The sequence below is a fragment of the Canis lupus genome, chromosome 8 (genome assembly GCF_011100685.1).
Source record: "Canis lupus familiaris isolate Mischka breed German Shepherd chromosome 8, alternate assembly UU_Cfam_GSD_1.0, whole genome shotgun sequence".
Classification (NCBI taxonomy): domain Eukaryota; kingdom Metazoa; phylum Chordata; class Mammalia; order Carnivora; family Canidae; genus Canis; species Canis lupus.
The window spans coordinates 2,935,059-2,954,073 of NC_049229.1; the positions used below are offsets into that span (position 1 = coordinate 2,935,059).

General features: G+C 43.1%; 1 protein-coding gene and 1 long non-coding RNA gene across 5 annotated transcripts in view; one reads left to right on the plus strand and one right to left on the minus strand.

Moving 5' to 3' along the window:
* Positions 1-17,855, minus strand: part of LOC111096956 — a 72,176-nt gene extending 54,321 nt beyond the window's left edge. The window contains exons 1-2 of the long non-coding RNA XR_005363033.1: positions 17,745-17,855; positions 17,294-17,368 (exon numbers count right to left, since the gene is read on the minus strand). This is a non-coding gene — a long non-coding RNA (uncharacterized LOC111096956). The remainder of the gene's footprint in view (positions 1-17,293; positions 17,369-17,744) is intronic.
* Positions 1-19,015, plus strand: part of LOC607937 (T cell receptor alpha variable 9-2) — a 544,059-nt gene that overhangs the window by 403,470 nt on the left and 121,574 nt on the right. The window lies entirely within an intron of this gene.

Genomic DNA, 19,015 nt, shown 5'->3' on the forward strand with positions numbered 1-19,015 from the left:
TGGGTAATGAGATGAGGCCAGAGTAGGGAGAGCAACTACCATGAGGTCAAGCCAACCGGAGCTTGCTTTTATCGGAATCTCCTCAGGCCACCCTGGTCCCAGTCACACTGGAGAAAATGGAAAGCTTAGGTGGCTCTCTCTGTTAGCATGAGAATTCATGTCCCACACCCCACCTCAGACACTGAATGCCACCTTTGCTCTTTACCTCTTCGCATACCAACTGTCCCTCTTCCCGCCTTCTACTGCAACCTCTAGTTTCCATTATTAATTTACCTGTTTTATTTCAAAATGTAATAGATTACTGGTCTTTGAAATTCAAAAGTGTAGGTCTCAAGAATTCAAACACTCCTCTCCTTTGAAGTACATATAAATTTAGTCATAAACTGGGATGTAGTGGTGGTTTTTTAAGTTTTTTACAATATTTTGCTTCATGTAATTCAACTTAGGTGACCTAAGAACCCTTCAGAAAGGAAGATAGATGATCTCAATAAAGATCAAGGAAACTCTGGCTCAAATTCGAAGACCACGCTTCATTGGATTGCTCTTTTACACTCGGCTGAATCACCCTTATCCAACTTTGCGTGGAGGGAGTTTGCAGTAAACACAGTGGTCATCACAACACCCGTGGTCTTTGGCACATCCTGTACTGACTGATATACTGTTTGTTTTTTTTTATTACAGTTGTAAATGTCAACAATTCTTCCTGGTATTAACTGTTAACATCACCATAGAACAGACAACATGTACATCTAACATGAAAATGGAGAGACAATATCAAACTTAACTTCTAGGGTGGGAAGCAGAAACTTTCTTATCAATCAACTAAGCTGCCTCACTTCCTCTCAGTTAGCTGGACCACATCATGGATCTTGAAAGTGGTCTTATCACCCCATTAATAGGCAACTGGTTCTGCAGCCTCCCATGATTGACAAAGTCCCTCCTGGGGAACAGAGCAGCTGTCCACAGGGACTGCTTTCTTCAGGCACAAATGCATCCCAGAGTGTTGATTTGGAGGAAGGACCACACACAGGGTGAGCTGTGAGGCAGAGCTGTCCTTGAGGGGATGTCCCACAGAGGGCATCCTCCCTTATCTATCTCAGCCTCTTCTGGACAGGTGAGGCAGATCCCAGAACCTCAACCAAGCAAGACTCAGCAACAATGAAGCATGGAGGCTGCCAGGCCCTCACACTCATAGTCAATGCCCCTTCCACGGAGCTCTCATCCCCCATCCCCACAGAGCCCCCCTCATGTCTTTTCTCTCAAGGGTTATGTCAGCTTTTACATTGGTGCAGAACCTCATAGTGACCATGTGCGTCTGGGGGGCAAGGGAACTGCCAGCCTCCAGTGCTCCACGGAAGGAGAAACAATCACTGACTACTGTATCAAATGGGACAGGAAGACCCAGAGTGAAGATCAAGCATCTTTGGCTAAACTGTGAGCAAGGCTCTGGGTATTGACTCTGCCCTTGGATGAAATGACTTTCAGATACTGAGAAGAACCATCTATGGCCCTGGTTTTCAGGACAGGTTCCAAAATCAAATTGATTGTTCAAATGACCAGGCTCTACTTGAGACTTGAGGCCTCAGAAGTTAATGAAGGAACTTACTACCCTGCCAGTGGCTCCACCTTGCTGGATATCTACTTCTGAGCAACTCCAAACTGTGGACATCTATGTAGAAAGGCAATTCTAACAGACTCTGATTGTCTCTTGAAAAAAATCATTTAAGAAATGGGGGCTTGGGGGGGGGGAGGGGCAAGATGGCGGAAGAGTAGGGTCCCCAAATCACCTGTCCCCTAGATAACCTTCAAATTATCCTGAAAATCTACGAATTCGGCCTGAGATTTAAAGAGAGAACACCTGGAATGCTACAGGGAGAAGAGTTCGCGCTTCTATCAAGGTAGGAAGACGGGGAAAAAGAAATAAAGAAACAAAGGCCTCCAAGGGGGAGGGCCCCGCGAGGAGCCGGGCTGAGGCCGGGGCGAGTGTCCCCAGGACAGGAGAGCCCCGTCCCGGAGGAGCAGGAGCTGCACCGACCTTCCCGGGCGGAAAGGGGCTCGCAGGGAGGTGGAGCAGGACCCAGGAGGGCGGGGATGCCCTCGGGCTCCCGGGGACACTAACAGACACCTGCGCCCCGGGAGAGGCGCCGAGCTCCCTAAGGGCTGCAGCGCGCACGGCGGGACCCGGAGCAGCTCCGAGGGGTTTGGTCCGCGGCTCCGCGGAGGGGGCTGCGGGGCGGGAGCAGCTCGGAGGGGCTCGGGGGCGGCTCCGCGGAGGGGCCTGCGCGGCGGGAGCAGCTGGGGGGGGGGCTCGGGGGCGGCTCCGCGGAGGGGCCTGCGCGGCGGGAGCAGCTCGGGGGGGCTCGGGGGCGGCTCCGCCGAGGGGGCTGCGGGGCGGGAGCAGCTCGGGGGGCTCGGGGGCGGCTCCGCTGAGGGGGCTGCGGGAGCGCGAATCCAACAGCGCAGGCCCCGGAGCACAGGGCGCCGGGACACAGCCCAGGATCCGGCCTCCCCCCAGGACAGGCAGAGGCTGGGAGGGCCCAGGACAGCGAGGACGCTCCTGCCCCGAGCTGAGCAGATCAGTGGCCCCACCCGGAGCCTCCAGGCCCTGCAGACGGAGAGCTCCGGAGCTACTGCGGGGGCTGACTCCAGGGCTGCAGAGCTGGCCCCGCCACTAGGGCTGTTCCTCCTGGGGCCTCACGGGGTAAACAGCCCCCACTGAGCCCTGCACCAGGCAGGGGGCAGAGCAGCTCCCCCAACTGCTAACACCTGAAAATCAGCACAACAGGCCCCTCCCCCAGAAGACCAGCTAGACGGACAAGTTCCAGGGGAAGTCAAGGGACTTAAAGTGTGCAGAATCTGAAGATACTCCCCCGTGATTTTGGGTTTTTTTGTTGTTGTTTTGTTTTGTTTTTGCTTTTTGATTTGTTTGCTTCCCCCACCCCTCTTTTTTCCTTTCTTTCTTTTTCTTTCTCTTTATATTCTCTTTTTTTTTTCTTTTTTTCTTCCTTTTTTTCTTTTTTCTTCTTTCTTTCCTTCTTTCTCTCTTTTTCTCCTTTTCCCAATACAACTTGTTTTTGGCCACTCTGCACTGAGCAAAATGACTAGAAGGAAAACCTCACCTCAAAAGAAAGAATCAGAAACAGTCCTCTCTCCCACAGAGTTACAAAATCTGGATTACAATTCAATGTCAGAAAGCCAATTCAGAAACACTATTATACAGCTACTGGTGGCTCTAGAAATAAAGCGTAAAGGACTCAAGAGACTTCATGACTGCAGAATTTAGAGCTAATCAGGCCGAAATTAAAAATCAATTGAATGAGATGCAATCCAAACTAGAAGACCTAACGACGAGGGTTAACGAGGTGGAAGAACGAGTGAGTGACATAGAAGACAAGTTGATGGCAAAGAGGGAAACTGAGGAAAAAAGAGACAAACAATTAAAAGACCATGAAGATAGATTAAGGGAAATAAACGACAGCCTGAGGAAGAAGAACCTACGTTTAATTGGGGTTCCCGAGGGCACCAAAAGGGACAGAGGGCCAGAATATGTATTTAAACAAATCCTAGCTGAAAACTTTCCTAATCTGGGAAGGGAAACAGGCATTCAGATCCAGGAAATAGAGAGATTCCCCCCCCCCAAATCAATAAAAACCGTTCAACACCTCGACATTTAATAGTGAAGCTTGCAAATTCCAAAGATAAAGAGAAGATCCTTAAAGCAGCAAGAGACAAGAAATCCCCGACTTTTATGGGGAGGAGTATTAGGGTAACAGCAGACCTCTCCACAGAGACCTGGCAGGCCAGAAAGGGCTGGCAGGATATACTCAGGGTCCTAAATGAGAAGAACATGTAACCAAGAACACTTAATCCAGCAAGGCTCTCATTCAAAATGGAAGGAGAGATAAAGAGCTTTCAAGACAGGCAGAACTGAAAGAATATGTGACCTCCAAACCAGCTCTGCAAGAAATTTTAAGGGGGATTCTTAAAATTCCCCTTTAAGAAGCAGTTCAGTGGAACAATCCACAAAACAAGGACTGAATATATATCATGATGACACTAAACTCATATCTGTCAATAGTAACTCTGAATGTGAACGGGCTTAATGACCCCATCAAAAGGCGCAGGGTTTCAGACTGGATAAAAAAGCAGGACCCATCTATTTGCTGTCTACAAGAGACTCATTTTAGACAGAAGGACACCTACAGCCTGAAAATAAAAGGTTGAAGAACCATTTACCATTCAAATGGTCCTCAAAAGAAAGCAGGGGTAGCCATCCTTATATCAGATAAACTAAAATTTACCCCGAAGACTGTAGTGAGAGATGAAGAGGGACACTATCTCATACTTAAAGGATCTATCCAACAAGAGGACTTAACAATCCTCAATATATATGCCCCGAATGTGGGAGCTGCCAAATATTTAAATCAATTAATAACCAAAGTGAAGAAATACTTAGATAATAATACACATATACTTGCTGACTTCAACCTAGCTCTTTGTATACTCAATAGGTCTTCTAAGCACAACATCTCCAAAGAAACGAGAGCTTTAAATGATCCACTGGACCAGATGGATTTCACAGATATCTACAGAACTTTACATCCAAACTCAACTGAATACACATTCTTCTCAAGCGCACATGGAACTTTCTCCAGAATAGACCACATACTGGGTCACAAATAGGGTCTGAACCGATACCAAAAGATTGGGATCGTCCCCTGCATATTCTCAGACCATAATGCCTTGAAATTAGAACTAAATCACAACAAGAAGTTTGGAAGGACCTCAAACACGTGGAGGTTGAGGACCATCCTGCTAAAAGATGAAAGGGTCAACCAGGAAATTAAGGAAGAATTAAAAAGATTCATGGAAACTAATGAGAATGAAGATACAACCATTCAAAATCTTTGGGATGCAGCAAAAGCAGTCTGAAGGGGAAATACATCGCAATACAAGCATCCATTCAAAAACTGGAAAGAACTCAAATACAAAAGCTAACCTTACACATAAAGGAGCTAGAGAAAAAACAGCAGGTAGATCCTACACCCAGCAGAAGAAGAGAGTTAATTAAGATTCAAGCAGAACTCAACGAAATCGAGACCAGAAGAACTGTGGAACAGATCAACAAAACCAGGAGTTGGTTTTGAAAGAATTAATAAGATACATAAACCATTAGCCAGCCTTATTAAAAAGAAGAGAGAGAAGACTCAAATGAATAAAATCATGAATGAGAAAGGAGAGATCACTACCAACACCAATGAAATACAAACGATTTTAAAAAAATATTATAAACAGCTATACGCCCATAAATTAGGCAATCTAGAAGAAATGGACGCATTTCTGGAAAGCCACAAACTACCAAAACTGGAACAGGAAGAAATAGAAAACCTGAACAGGCCAATAACCAGGGAGGAAATTGAAGCAGTCATCAAAAACCTCCCAAGACACAAGAGTCCAGGGCCAGATGGCTTCCCAGGGGAATTCTATCAAAAGCTTAAAGAAGAAACCATACCTATTCTCCTAAAGCTGTTTGGAAAGATAGAAAGAGATGGAGTACTTCCAAATTCGTTCTATGAGGCCAGCATCACCTTAATTCCAAAACCAGACAAAGACCCCACCAAAAAGGAGAATTACAGACCAATATCCCTGATGAACACGGATGCAAAAATTCTCAACAAGATACTAGCCAATAGGATCCAACAGTACATTAAGAAAATTATTCACCATGACCAAGTAGGATTTATCCCCGGGACACAAGGCTGGTTCAACACTCGTAAACAATCAATGTGATTCATCATATCAGCAAGAGAAAAACCAAGAACCATATGATCCTCTCATTAGATGCAGAGAAAACATTTGACAAAATTCAGCATCCATTCCTGATCGAAACTCTTCAGAGCGTAGGGATAGAGGGAACATTCCTCAACATCTTAAAAGCCATCTACGAAAAGCCCAGAGCAAATATCATTCTCAATGGGGAAGCACTGGGAGCCTTTCCCCTAAGATCAGGAACAAGACAGGGATGTCCACTCTCACCACTGCTATTCAACATAGTACTGGAAGTCCTAGCCTCAGCAATCAGGCAACAAAAAAACCTTAAAGGCATTCAAATTGGCAAAGAAGAAGTCAAACTCTCCCTCTTCGCTGATGACATGATACTCTACATAGAAAACCCAAAAGCCTCCACCCCAAGATTGCTAGAACTCATACAGCAATTTGGTAGCGTGGCAGGATACAAAATCAATGCCCAGAAGTCAGTGGCATTTCTATACACTAACAATGAGACTGAAGAAAGAGAAATTAAGGAGTCAATCTCATTTACAATTGCACCCAAAAGCAGAAGATACTCAGGAATAAACCTAACCAAAGAGGTAAAGGATCTATACCCTAAAAACTATAGAACCCTTCTGAAAGAAATTGAGGAAGTCACAAAGAGATGGAAAAATATTCCATGCTCATGGATTGGCTGAATTAATATTGTGAAAATGTCAATGTTACCCAGGGCAATTTACACGTTTAATGCAATCCCTATAAAAATACCATGGACTTTCTTCAGAAAGTTGGAACAAATCATCTTAAGATTTGTGTGGAATCAGAAAAGACCCCGAATAGCCAGGGGAATTTTAAAAAAGAAAACCATAGCTGGGGGCATCACAATGCCAGATTTCAGGTTGTACTACAAAGCTGTGGTCATCAAGACAGTGTGGTACTGGCACAAAAACAGACACATAGATCAGTGGAACAGAATAGAGAATCCAGAAGTGGACCCTCAGCTTTATGGTCAACTAATATTCGATAAAGGAGGAAAGACTATCTATTGGAAGAAAAACAGTCTCTTCAATAAATGGTGCTGGGAAAATTGGACATCCACATGCAGAAGAATGAAACTAGACCACTCTCTTTCACCATACACAAAGATAAACTCAAAATGGATGAAAGATCTAAATGTGAGACAAGATTCCATCAAAATCCTAGAGGAGAACACAGGCAACACCCTTTTTGAACTCGGCCACAGTAACTTCTTGCAAGATACATCCACGAAGGCAAAAGAAACAAAAGCAAAAATGAACTATTGGGACTTCATCAAGATAAGAAGCTTTTGCACAGCAAAGGATACAGTCAACAAAACTAAAAGACAACCTACAGAATGGGAGAAGATATTTGCAAACGACGTATCAGATAAAGGGCTAGTTTCCAAGATCTATAAAGAACTTATTAAACTCAACACCAAAGAAACAAACAATCCAATCATGAAATGGGCAAAAGACATGAAGAGAAATCTCACAGAGGAAGACATAGACATGGCCAACATGCACATGAGAAAATGCTCTGCATCACTTGCCATCAGGGAAATACAAATCGAAACCACAATGAGATACCACCTCACACCAGTTAGAATGGGGAAAATTAACAAGGCAGGAAACAACAAATGTTGGAGAGGATGCGGAGAAAAGGGAACCCTCTTGCACTGTTGGTGGGAATGTGAACTGGTGCAGCCACTCTGGAAAACTGCGTGGAGGTTCCTCAAAGAGTTAAAAATAGACCTGCCCTACGACCCAGCAATTGCACTGTTGGGGATTTACCCCAAAGATACAGATGCAGTGAAACGCCGGGACACCTGCACCCCAATGTTTATAGCAGCAATGTCCACAATAGCCAAACTGTGGAAGGAGCCTTGGTGTCCATCGAAAGATGAATGGATCAAGAAGATGTGGTCTATGTATACAATGGAATATTCCTCAGCCATTAGAAATGACAACTACCATTTGCTTCAACGTGGATGGAACTGGAGGGCATTATGCTCAGTGAAGTAAGTCAGTCGGAGAAGGACAAACATTGTACGTTCTCATTCATTTGGGGAATACAAATAATAGTGAAAGGGAATATAAGGGAAGGGAGAAGAAATGTGTGGGAAATATCAAAAAGGGAGACAGAACATGAAGACTCCTAACTCTGGGAAATGAACTAGGGGTGGTGGAGGGGGAGGAGGGCGGGGGTGGGGGTGAGTGGGTGACGGGCACTGAGGGGGGCACTTGACGGGATGAGCACTGGGTGTTATTCTGTATGTTGGTAAATTGAACACCAATAAAAAATAAATTTATTTAAAAAAAAAAAAGAAATGAGGGCCTAAGAAGGCTGGCATTCCTTGCCGTTTCTTCAGGCTCTGTCACCCTTGACCTGCTTGCATGTACTCACGTTGTTCAGACAGACTACTCGAAGTGGGGTGTGGCCAGGGGGCGGCATGGAGAGAGAAGAAATAAAGCCAAAGTCAAAAGTTGTAGCATTTCCTGTACACTTTGCTTTAGATTTATTTATTTATTTGACCGAGAGAGAGAGAGTGGGAGGGACAGAGGGAGAAAGAGAGAGAAAAGCAGACTCCCCGCTCACATAGAGCGGTACCCTGGGCTCCATCCCAGGGCCTAAGATCATGACCTGAGCTGAAATCAAGAGTTACACACTTAACCGACTAAGCCACCCAGGAGCCCCTCACTGTACTCTTACTCATCTTTTTTTTAGCTTCATAAAAGATTTGGCCACACATTCAAAGTGCTTAGATCACAGCACTTTCCAAAGTATGATAATGAGTGGTGTTCAGTTTCTCCCTAACCATATTAACCAGAAATTTAGCTGTTCTACAGGAGGAGGCTGGGAAGCTGGGAAGACTCCTCCCTCCAGCATCAACAATTTGCACTGCTAGTCATCTTGCCCAATGTGAAGGATAACGTGGATGCTCCGTCTCCAGCATCTACGTTGTTTTCATGATTGCTCACTGGATATGTCTTTTGCCCTCCCTCCCATCTCTATCTCCTTACTTCCTCTTCTCTAGATGCTAGAGAAATATTATAAATTTCTTCCACTGGCACTTCTTCGACCTTCTTTGAATAGCTCTGTTTAAACCCCACTTTAACTGGAAGTCCTAGCCTCAGCAATCAGACAACAAAAAGACATTAAAGGCATTCAAATTGGCAAAGAAGAAGTCAAACTCTCCCTCTTCGCCGATGACATGATACTCTACATAGAAAACCCAAAAGTCTCCACCCCAAGATTGCTAGAACTCATACAGCAATTCGGTAGCGTGGCAGGATACAAAATCAATGCCCAGAAGTCAGTGGCATTTCTATACACTAACAATGAGACTGAAGAAAGAGAAATTAAGGAGTCAATCCCATTTACAATTGCACCCAAAAGCATAAGATACCTAGGAATAAACCTCACCAAAGATGTAAAGGATCTATACCCTCAAAACTATAGAACACTTCTGAAAGAAATTGAGGAAGACACAAAGAGATGGAAAAATATTCCATGCTCATGGATTGGCAGAATTAATATTGTGAAAATGTCAATGTTACCCAGGGCAATATACACGTTTAATGCAATCCCTATCAAAATAGCATGGACTTTCTTCAGAGAGTTAGAACAAATTATTTTAAGATTTGTGTGGAATCAGAAAAGACCCCGAATAGCCAGGGGAATTTTAAAAAAGAAAACCATATCTGGGGGCATCACAATGCCAGATTTCAGGTTGTACTACAAAGCTGTGGTCATCAAGACAGTGTGGTACTGGCACAAAAACAGACACATAGATCAGTGGAACAGAATAGAGAATCCAGAAGTGGACCCTGAACTTTATGGGCAACTAATATTCGATAAAGGAGGAAAGACCATCCATTGGAAGAAAGACAGTCTCTTCAATAAATGGTGCTGGGAAAATTGGACATCCACATGCAGAAGAATGAAACTAGACCACTCTCTTTCACCATACACAAAGATAAACTCAAAATGGATGAAAGATCTAAATGTGAGACAAGATTCCATCAAAATCCTAGAGAAGAACACAGGCAACACCCTTTTTGAACTCGGCCACAGTAACTTCTTGCAAGATACATCCACGAAGGCAAAAGAAACAAAAGCAAAAATGAACTATTGGGACTTCATCAAGATAAGAAGCTTTTGCACAGCAAAGGATACAGTCAACAAAACTAAAAGACAACCTACAGAATGGGAGAAGATATTTGCAAATGACATATCAGACAAAGGGCTAGTTTCCAAGATCTATAAAGAACTTATTAAACTCAACACCAAAGAAACAAACAATCCAATCATGAAATGGGCAAAAGACATGAAGAGAAATCTCACAGAGGAAGACATAGACATGGCCAACATGCACATGAGAAAATGCTCTGCATCACTTGCCATCAGGGAAATACAAATCAAAACCACAATGAGATACCACCTCACACCGGTGAGAATGGGGAAAATTAACAAGGCAGGAAACAACAAATGTTGGAGAGGATGCGGAGAAAAGGGAACCCTCTTACACTGTTGGTGGGAATGTGAACTGGTGCAGCCACTCTGGAAAACTGTGTGGAGGTTCCTCAAACAGTTAAAAATATACCTGCCCTACGACCCAGCAATTGCACTGTTGGGGATTTACCCCAAAGATACAAATGCAATGAAACGCCGGGACACCTGCACTCCGATGTTTCTAGCAGCAATGGCCACGATAGCCAAACTGTGGAAGGAGCCTCGGTGTCCAACGAAAGATGAATGGATAAAGAAGATGTGGTTTATGTATACAATGGAATATTACTCAGCTATTAGAAATGACAAATACCCACCATTTGCTTCAACGTGGATGGAACTGGAGGGTATTATGCTGAGTGAAGTAAGTCAGTCGGAGAAGGACAAACATTATATGTTCTCATTCATTTGGGGAATATAAATAATAGTGAAAGGGAAAATAAGGGAAGGTAGAAGAAATGTGTGGGAAATATCAGAAAGGGAGACAGAATGTAAAGACTGCTAACTCTGGGAAACGAACTAGGGGTGGTAGAAGGGGAGGAGGGCGGGGGGTGGGAGTGAATGGGTGACGGGCACTGGGTGTTATTCTGTATGTTAGTAAATTGAACACCAATAAAAAAATAAATAAAAAAAAAACAAAAACAAAAACAAAAAAAAATAAACCCCACTTTATTCTTGATCAATGTACTATTCCAGATTTAGGTGACTGACAGCCTATTCTGAGGCTAAACTTGTGGCTTTCCTTCCTGCATCATCGAGAAAATCTACAATTCACCTTATTCAGCACCTCATGGGAACTTCTGGTGATAATGGATATGTTCAGCAACTTGACTGTGGTGATGCCTCCTTGGATGTATAGGTATCTCAAAATTCATCAGACAGTGCACTGTAAATATACATGGTTGGTTGCACATCACATATAATTTGATAAAGTCATAAAAATATTTCTTTAATTTAAAATACAGTTTTTTAAAAGCTTCCTTGGACAACTTCAGGCAATGTCTAGGAAAATCTTTCTCTAACACTGCTGATCAAAGATATTGCCCTCTGCAGAATCACAAAGAGGCTGACAACTGTTTGCTAGAACCATACAGTCAGCTTCAATCAGGCTTCTCACTTGTCCACCAAGAGTCTTCCATATATTATATATATATATACAGAGAGAGACAGAGACCGACATGCAGACACACACACACACAGAGACAGAGATATGATTGGATAGATATAAACCCACATATGAGTACCTTTTATACACTACTTATATATAGTTATAACTATATATAGTTATAACATATATTTTGTATATTTTATCCATGACTCCCCATGAGTTCTCATCATTTATCTCCCCAAAAGCTACATTTCAACCCTTCAGGGAATCTCTTCTTTTTACTCTCTACCCCATACCCATTTACTCTGTCCTAGTGTCCTGATTTCAACACAGACCTGGGCCTGGTATTCACCTCTCTGCCCATCCTGTTGGGTCGCATCTTTGACTGAACCGTTGGCAAGGCTCTGAGTATTGACTCTGCTCTTGGATAAAATCAAATTCCAGGATCCTCATCTAGATAGGACTCCCTGAGCCCCACATTCTGGGAAAGGAGTTCAGACCCAACCTTCCTAGCATGCGCATAGGCCCTGTGACAACTCATCAAGCTCACTGCCTGCTACTCATATCCAGTTATTCCTGTTTGAATGAACAATAGGCGAGAAGATAGAGTGCATCTCCAACACTAAAAGGGTACAATTCTTCTCCCAGTTTGAAGTCATGACTTTGGAAAAAGAATGACATTTGGAAGCTAGTTACACAGATGGTGCCAGAGTTTTAGAATCACGGTTTTATAAGGTCTGCAAGATGGATTCCTAGAAAGAGACTCAATGGGTCCTCCTGACAGAGACTGGAAAGACTATCTCGGAGGAGGAGGAAAACTATGTGGACAAATCCATAAAACTGTAGGTTAGCTGTAATAATAGCTAACGTCTGTTAAGCACTTACTGTATGTCAGGTGCTACTGAGCACTTTACATGTGTTACACGATTTAATCCTCTCAACAGCTCTATGATGCATTTTCTATTATTATCCCCATCTTACAAATGAGGACAGAAAAGCTATAACACTTGCCCAAAGAGCCACATCTAGTAAGAGAAGGCAACAGATTTCAGACTCTGGAGTCTGTGCTAGAGGACACCCATCTGTGATTCAGGGCGGGACCAGTACTGGGGAGGAGGCAGTCTCCAGGATGTGTCAGAATTAAGGAACAACAGGGGCTGTGCCCTCACCACTAGACCTATTCAAACTGATGATCTGTGACCATCTGTTAAGAAACTGGGACAATGCAGCAGTGGTCCCACATGACTTCTCCAGTGTTTTCTAACTCTGAGATTTTTGTGATCCTGACACAAGCTTCACACTATCTTCTAAAATTATCTGCATCTCTTCATCTTTGAAATGGGGATAATGAGTTCCAATTTCGCTGTGTTGTTGTAAGAAGCTAATGATAGAAAGTAAATTGCACTACACATAGTAGCTATTCAGTAGATGTTACTCATCATAAGGGCAGATGATAAAATGGGATCATCAGGGAGAAAGTGAATTCAGTTACTGAGGGCGGATAACATGCAGCCGCTTTGCAGATGTGGACTCACTTAATCCTTCCGCCAATCCCATGGGGTCATTACTGTCAGTTGTGTTTTACAGATACTGAGCCTCAAAGAGACTGGGTAGCTGACCTAAGGTCACAGAATCAGAGCCAGGATTGAGGTCTGAGTTGAAGGCTGATGGTGCTGGCACTGGGCGAGGGGTTGGGGGATCTACTGATGAAATGCATCACCTATAACACTATCTGAGCTAAAGAACAGCTGGCAACAGGTGTGTGATGTCCAGTCGTCTAGAGCTACAGACATTGTCTCTGACTCCTTGTCCAGTCTCCAGAAGAGGGTGTATCAAACACATTCCACCTCCCATCTCTCCCTTCCTTGCTTTAAGACACCAGTTGTAATTTCAGCTTCCAGGCTGTTCTCCTGAAATGCCTCACCCCTCTGGCTGAAGGAGGACAGCTATTACCCAGGAGATAACAGGCCCCTGCCACTTGCACTCCTGAGCCCCACCCCTAGGTCAGCAGCTTTTCCCCCAGGCCACAACACAGGAAATGAACTCACATATTCCTTCGTCCTGATGTTTGTCAATATAATATCTTGTTGACTCCCTTAGAGTTTCTGGGGTACCAATGGACCCTCTGCCTTCTCCTTTCCTTCTCAGGGACCTGCCTAGAATGACAGCTACAGGGGTCTGGGGGTAATTTGAAGAGAACTTGAGAAATTCTATGGGTCTCTGGCAGATCCACAGGATGGCCAACTTTACCATCCATAGATATCTCTACTGTGCAGCAAAGTGTCTGAGTTTGTCACTTCTATTTTTATTGACTTATCCTTCAAATGAAGAGAGCAAAAGGGCTTGAGATCTATCATTTCTGGTTCTCAAAAGAGCAATACCTAACTCCCTGCCCCCTACCTCCGCCACAACCACTACCACCAAATGATTTTGGTATTCTTCAAGAATGCAGAGTCCTTGGGGGTGGTTTTTTTGGTTTTGGTTTTGTTTTTGTTTTAGCAATTTACACATACACAAACACATACATTATGAATGGCAACAGTGTAGAGTAGCGCCTATCAACTCCTGAAGGAATTCTTTGGATGCTCAAGGACACCCTGGATGCTCATGGGCTCCCAAGGCATTAGTCAGCCAGTGGAGCACGGCCACCACCCAGCTTGTGCACTCCATAAGAAAAGGATTTGGTGACAGGACCAAGGAAATCAAGCCAAAACACAATTGCCTGTGCTAATGTCAACACGGCAGCTTCCCAAACTCTGTGTTTAAATAAGAAATCTAATAGCTGTAAGCTTTTTATTTACCTGCATCCATGTGGGAGAATAGGGAAGTTTAAATTATCTTTTTCTAGCTTAAGGGCAAAACCTCATGAGTATTTATAACTTTTGGAGAAAGAAATGTCAGTATAAATATATTACTAGGGCAACAAATTATTAAGAAGGAAGACCGACTCAAAGTCTAGGGTTTTAAAGAAAGAAGTTACTTTCATAGGATGTGACAACATCCATCACAATTTATTAAGTGCCTACTATGTGCCGGGTACTTGTCTAGATACACTGGGAATATGGTACTCAGAAGCTCTTGAGTTTATTTTAGTGAAAATAAACAAAAAGGAAGAGAAGCTATATGTTAGATGGTGGCACTTGTGGAGAAGACTCACAGGAATAGAGTGGGGGTGTTTCCAGGGATCTGAGGGGTAGATAACCACTTTAACTCAGGTGGTCGAGAAAAGCTGCAATGAGAAGATAACATTTCAATAAAGGCCCTAGGGACAACCGGGAGAGAAATATTTGAAGTCTGAGTGTTTGCCAGACTTTTAGGCTAGAAATGATATTTTCATGCCCAGGTTTGTGACCCATAGTACCAGCTTTTCTGTAGCCTGGAGGAATAGGCAACAGTCTTTCCTTCCTCCTTGCTGAGAGCTCTCTCACTAACAGCTGAGAATTTCATTTTTCAAGACCCAGTGATGAAATTCCATTAAACAGTACAAAGTGGAGAGGAAGCCATCCTGCAAAGGTCAAAACTTGGAAAACTTAGAAAAGGAAAATGGCAGAACCATTGGTAAATGGAATATGGGACATGTAATGCCAAGCTATTTGCCTTCTGTCCCTACTTATGTGACCACATTCTTTGGGTTGATGAATATTTCCTCCTGATCGTAAAAGGAAAGTATACAAATCAGATGATGCATTTCTCTTGATAGTATCCAAGAGGACCCTAAACCAGCATCCCTCGGAAAGGATCTGCAGCCTCATCTATACTTGCAGATTGATGTATCTTCCAAAAAAAAAATGGTCCCAATAGACAGAGAAGCTAAACAAAACATATGTTCACCTCACTGAGGTTCTTGATTTTTCCTCATCACCAGGAAACCAGGGAAATATAAACCCGGGGAATCTGGAATAACTGTGGAGTGTCTTTTCAATTCCCCACAAAGCTTTAAGGATTCACCCTCCGGGGCTTCTGGGTGTGCTAGGACCACAAGTCTCAGGATTGGTCCCAGAGTTGGTTTCCATCTTCACTTGCCACCTGACAAAGTGAGCAATATTACTCAGAGGCAGTGAGAAGGAAAATCAGCACCCACAGGAACAACACCAAGGAAACACAGCCCAAGTCTACCCTGTCAGAAAAAAGGCTGGGCTTCGCCTCACTCATCTCAACCTAAGTAAGCTCCACTCCTTAGGGACCCTGCTCATCACTCTCTGCCCTTTGTCCCTACACAATGTCTCTGATCCTCTCTGCTAAGGAATGGATGGATCTGTGACTAGAGCCTTCCATTCAGACACAAATTCTCCCCTCCCTTTTTTTCCCCCCCCAAAATAAATGCAAGCCAACAATATGACATTGCTGTTAAGGAAGAGAAAACCAAGTAGGTGCTGTGAGATTGTAAGAATGACAATGTGACACCCAGCATTGGTCAGATCCTCCCCCAGGGTCACAGGCTTGGCATGTTCCTGAGTTATCCTGAGTAAGTCTTAGAAAAATTAAACAGTGTTGAATTGTGGCATGTGAAGTGTTATTAGACAATGGAAAAGAAACCCACTAGACTGCAGCCTGTGTTCAAAACCTAGTTCTGCCTTGTGAAGACTTGAACCCATCACTTTGCTTCCCCAGGCTCACTTATAGAAGGTGAAGAAGCTGGAATTGATGCAGCCTGAGGTCCCTTTCAGTTCTTACTCTCTATGACTCTATGATTGGTTGTCCTCATTTCCCAGGAACTAAGAAAAAGAGAAAACATTCTGAGATTTCAGCAAAAAGAAGCTAAAAATGAAGATATCCTTGAATTGAAAATCATCAACAACTGTAAAAAGGTACCAGTAATAATAATTGATGGCCTACAGTGATGGGGTACTTTTCTATATGCAAGTCACTGTTCAACATAGTGTATAGGTTTTAATTTGTTTGATCTTCACAACAAGCCATTCCCCTTATAATCCTTATTTCACAAATGGAGGCATTGAAGCAAGGAGAGGTTATAAGGCTTTGCCCAAGGTCATACTGCTGGTGAGTGGCTGAGCTTGGACACAAGCCCAGGAAGCCTGCCTTCACAGGTACCACAAGTCAGGAGTCTTCTTTTCCTGATTATTAAAAAGCTTATTAAAAGCGATTTCTTAAATAATATCTGTGGGCAAAAAAAGTGGTCCAGTACCCTCCCTGAGTCTTTTTTGGCTGCAGTAGGCTTTACTCTATACAAGGAAGGCAGAACTATCTCCTATTGGGAGCCCACGATTCTACCCTCACATTTTGCGTCTAGGACAGATAGCTTCTGTGTATGATGTGGAAGCCAATGTCTGTTGGCACTTTTCCGCCTCAGTCTCCAGCCTGTGTTGCCTGCCTCAGCTGACCTTCCTTGTACTGGTCCTTTCTGGTAAATGCAAGAGTCATCATTTTTTTGAGGTAGAATGAGGTCTGTGTCTTACAATTCTTATCAGTGCTTCCCCTTTTCCAGAGGTCCAGTCTCTAAATTCTCAATCTTCAGAAAGCTCTGCCTTCTTTGAGGGTATGCTCCCGCAGGGCCTCCCCAGTCTTAGAGTACACTTAATGCACCATTTTAGGAATCAAGAGAACTTTCCCACCTTTACAAAGGAACCTATAAAGTGGGGTAAAGTAATTAAGGTGTGAAGAGTGACATTTGTCCGTCATCATGTTGACCATGCTATCTGCATGGGGTTAGTTTGCACTACAGTACTTGGCCAAGAAAGCCCAGTTTCCCCAAATGAATCCCAATGATAAATATCCCCTATACCCATTTCAGTGCTCTAGCCTCTTCCATTAAAGAACTATAGGGACTTTATCCAGGGGATCTGGAAAGAAAAGCTAGGGAAATCAAAAGCTATTCTCTTGCCAGAAATGCATGTTCTGATGGAAGAAGATCGTGAAGGGTACCTGTGTCAAATCACATGCTGGAAAGAAGCTACCTGAGATCTGGGGAAACTTCCACGGCTAAGACGAGCTAGCAGCCTGTTGAAAAAAAAAAAAAAAATGAGAGTCAGAATTCTTACTTCTTTTCGTGTAACTTTAGATAAATCAGTTAACCTCTTCAAGCCTCAGAATCTCATCTGTACAATAAAGAGTTTATATTAGATGATCTCTCCGGTTCTTTCAGCACCACCAACAACAAACTATAAACCTCTCCCCAGCAAGAGAGAGAAGGAAGAAGCCATGGGACAAAAGATATCAAATTTGACAGATTCCCAAGATTGGGAAGCACAGATTTCTGCCTAGGGGATTCCTTTATGTGACCCCATAAGGATAAAAAATTTTTAAAAAGAACAAAATGAAATACACTCATGGTTAATCAAAGGGGATTGAAAGTCATTGGTAACCTCACACCTACCTTGGTTCGCCTCCAGCTCACCTCCCTTGAGACACTCCTCCTTCTCTTTAATGCCTCATCATGATTCTCAAAAACTGTGATCACTCAAGGTTGAAGCTTTTAATCTCCCATGTATAAAAGGATATGCAAATAGAGTTCAGTTTCCTGTTGAGTCTCTGCCAAGGTCTTAGCCTGGCAGTTCTGGGAAAGGAGCCAAAGACCTCATATTTCTTGGCTGTTAACATTCTCCCATCTGTCCTCAAGTCAGCAGCCTGGGCTTCAGGCTATAGCTTGTCTTTTGACTTACACTTCCCTAGATTTTCTAAAGAAACTCTTTAGAGTGTTTCTGCAAGAAAGTAGCTTGGCTCCCAAGTAACCAGACAGAGGATTATCTGATTATATTTTGGGACAGTAAGAAAAAGACAGGAAGTCTGTATTCGTGTATCATAGCCTTGGAATCCAATCTTGTAAGCTACTTGAGGTATGGATATTAATTAGGTCTTAGGCAAAGCTTGCAAATAAGTCATGTGTTTCTCCAACACAGGTTGTCCCACATTACATACACATGGTGAAAAAGGCAAGCCCTTCAGATATAAAAACAGCCCTGAACAGCATTCACAATCAAAAGACCTAGAAAACACAAGACATCTCAATGTGTTTCTTGAGCCAGAACAGAGGTTCTGTTAAACAAAGAATTGTCCCTTGTGTCTCCCTGATTGAACTCACACAGAATACCAGCTGCCATGTTTATTCAACACAAGGCATCCAGACCCAAGTTTACTGAAATGCTGTCACCAATATTCTAATGGAAAATTATATGTTCCATATTAAGTTAAATCTGACCATTCTCTGTGCATGGAATTTTCTCTTTTTCCATAAATGCTCTGGGCTTATTTTCATTATCTAGTATTTCTCTTCTGAAGCTAACTCCCAAAGAGTTTTGTGCATCCTTATTTCCATCACAAGGTCAATGTACGAGTTAAATTTTTTAATTTCTTCAGAAATCTCTATAGAGATTTTCTCTTCCATTTCTCTTAACCCAGGCAGCTATCAGGAGCAAAGAGTTCAAACTTGGATAACCTTGGAACAGTCCAACATTAGTACAAACTGCTCTCTGAGTTCCTGTTTCATACCAATCATTCACTTAATGTCTCTCACAGCATCAATTTCTAAGCATCTTTCTCTAAGTTTGCTCCTCTTTATAACATCATACTTTCTTCTTTGAAATCTAGTGGTAACATTTCCCCTCCTTTCCCTTATAATCCCTTTCACTATTTCTTAAATTCCCCATA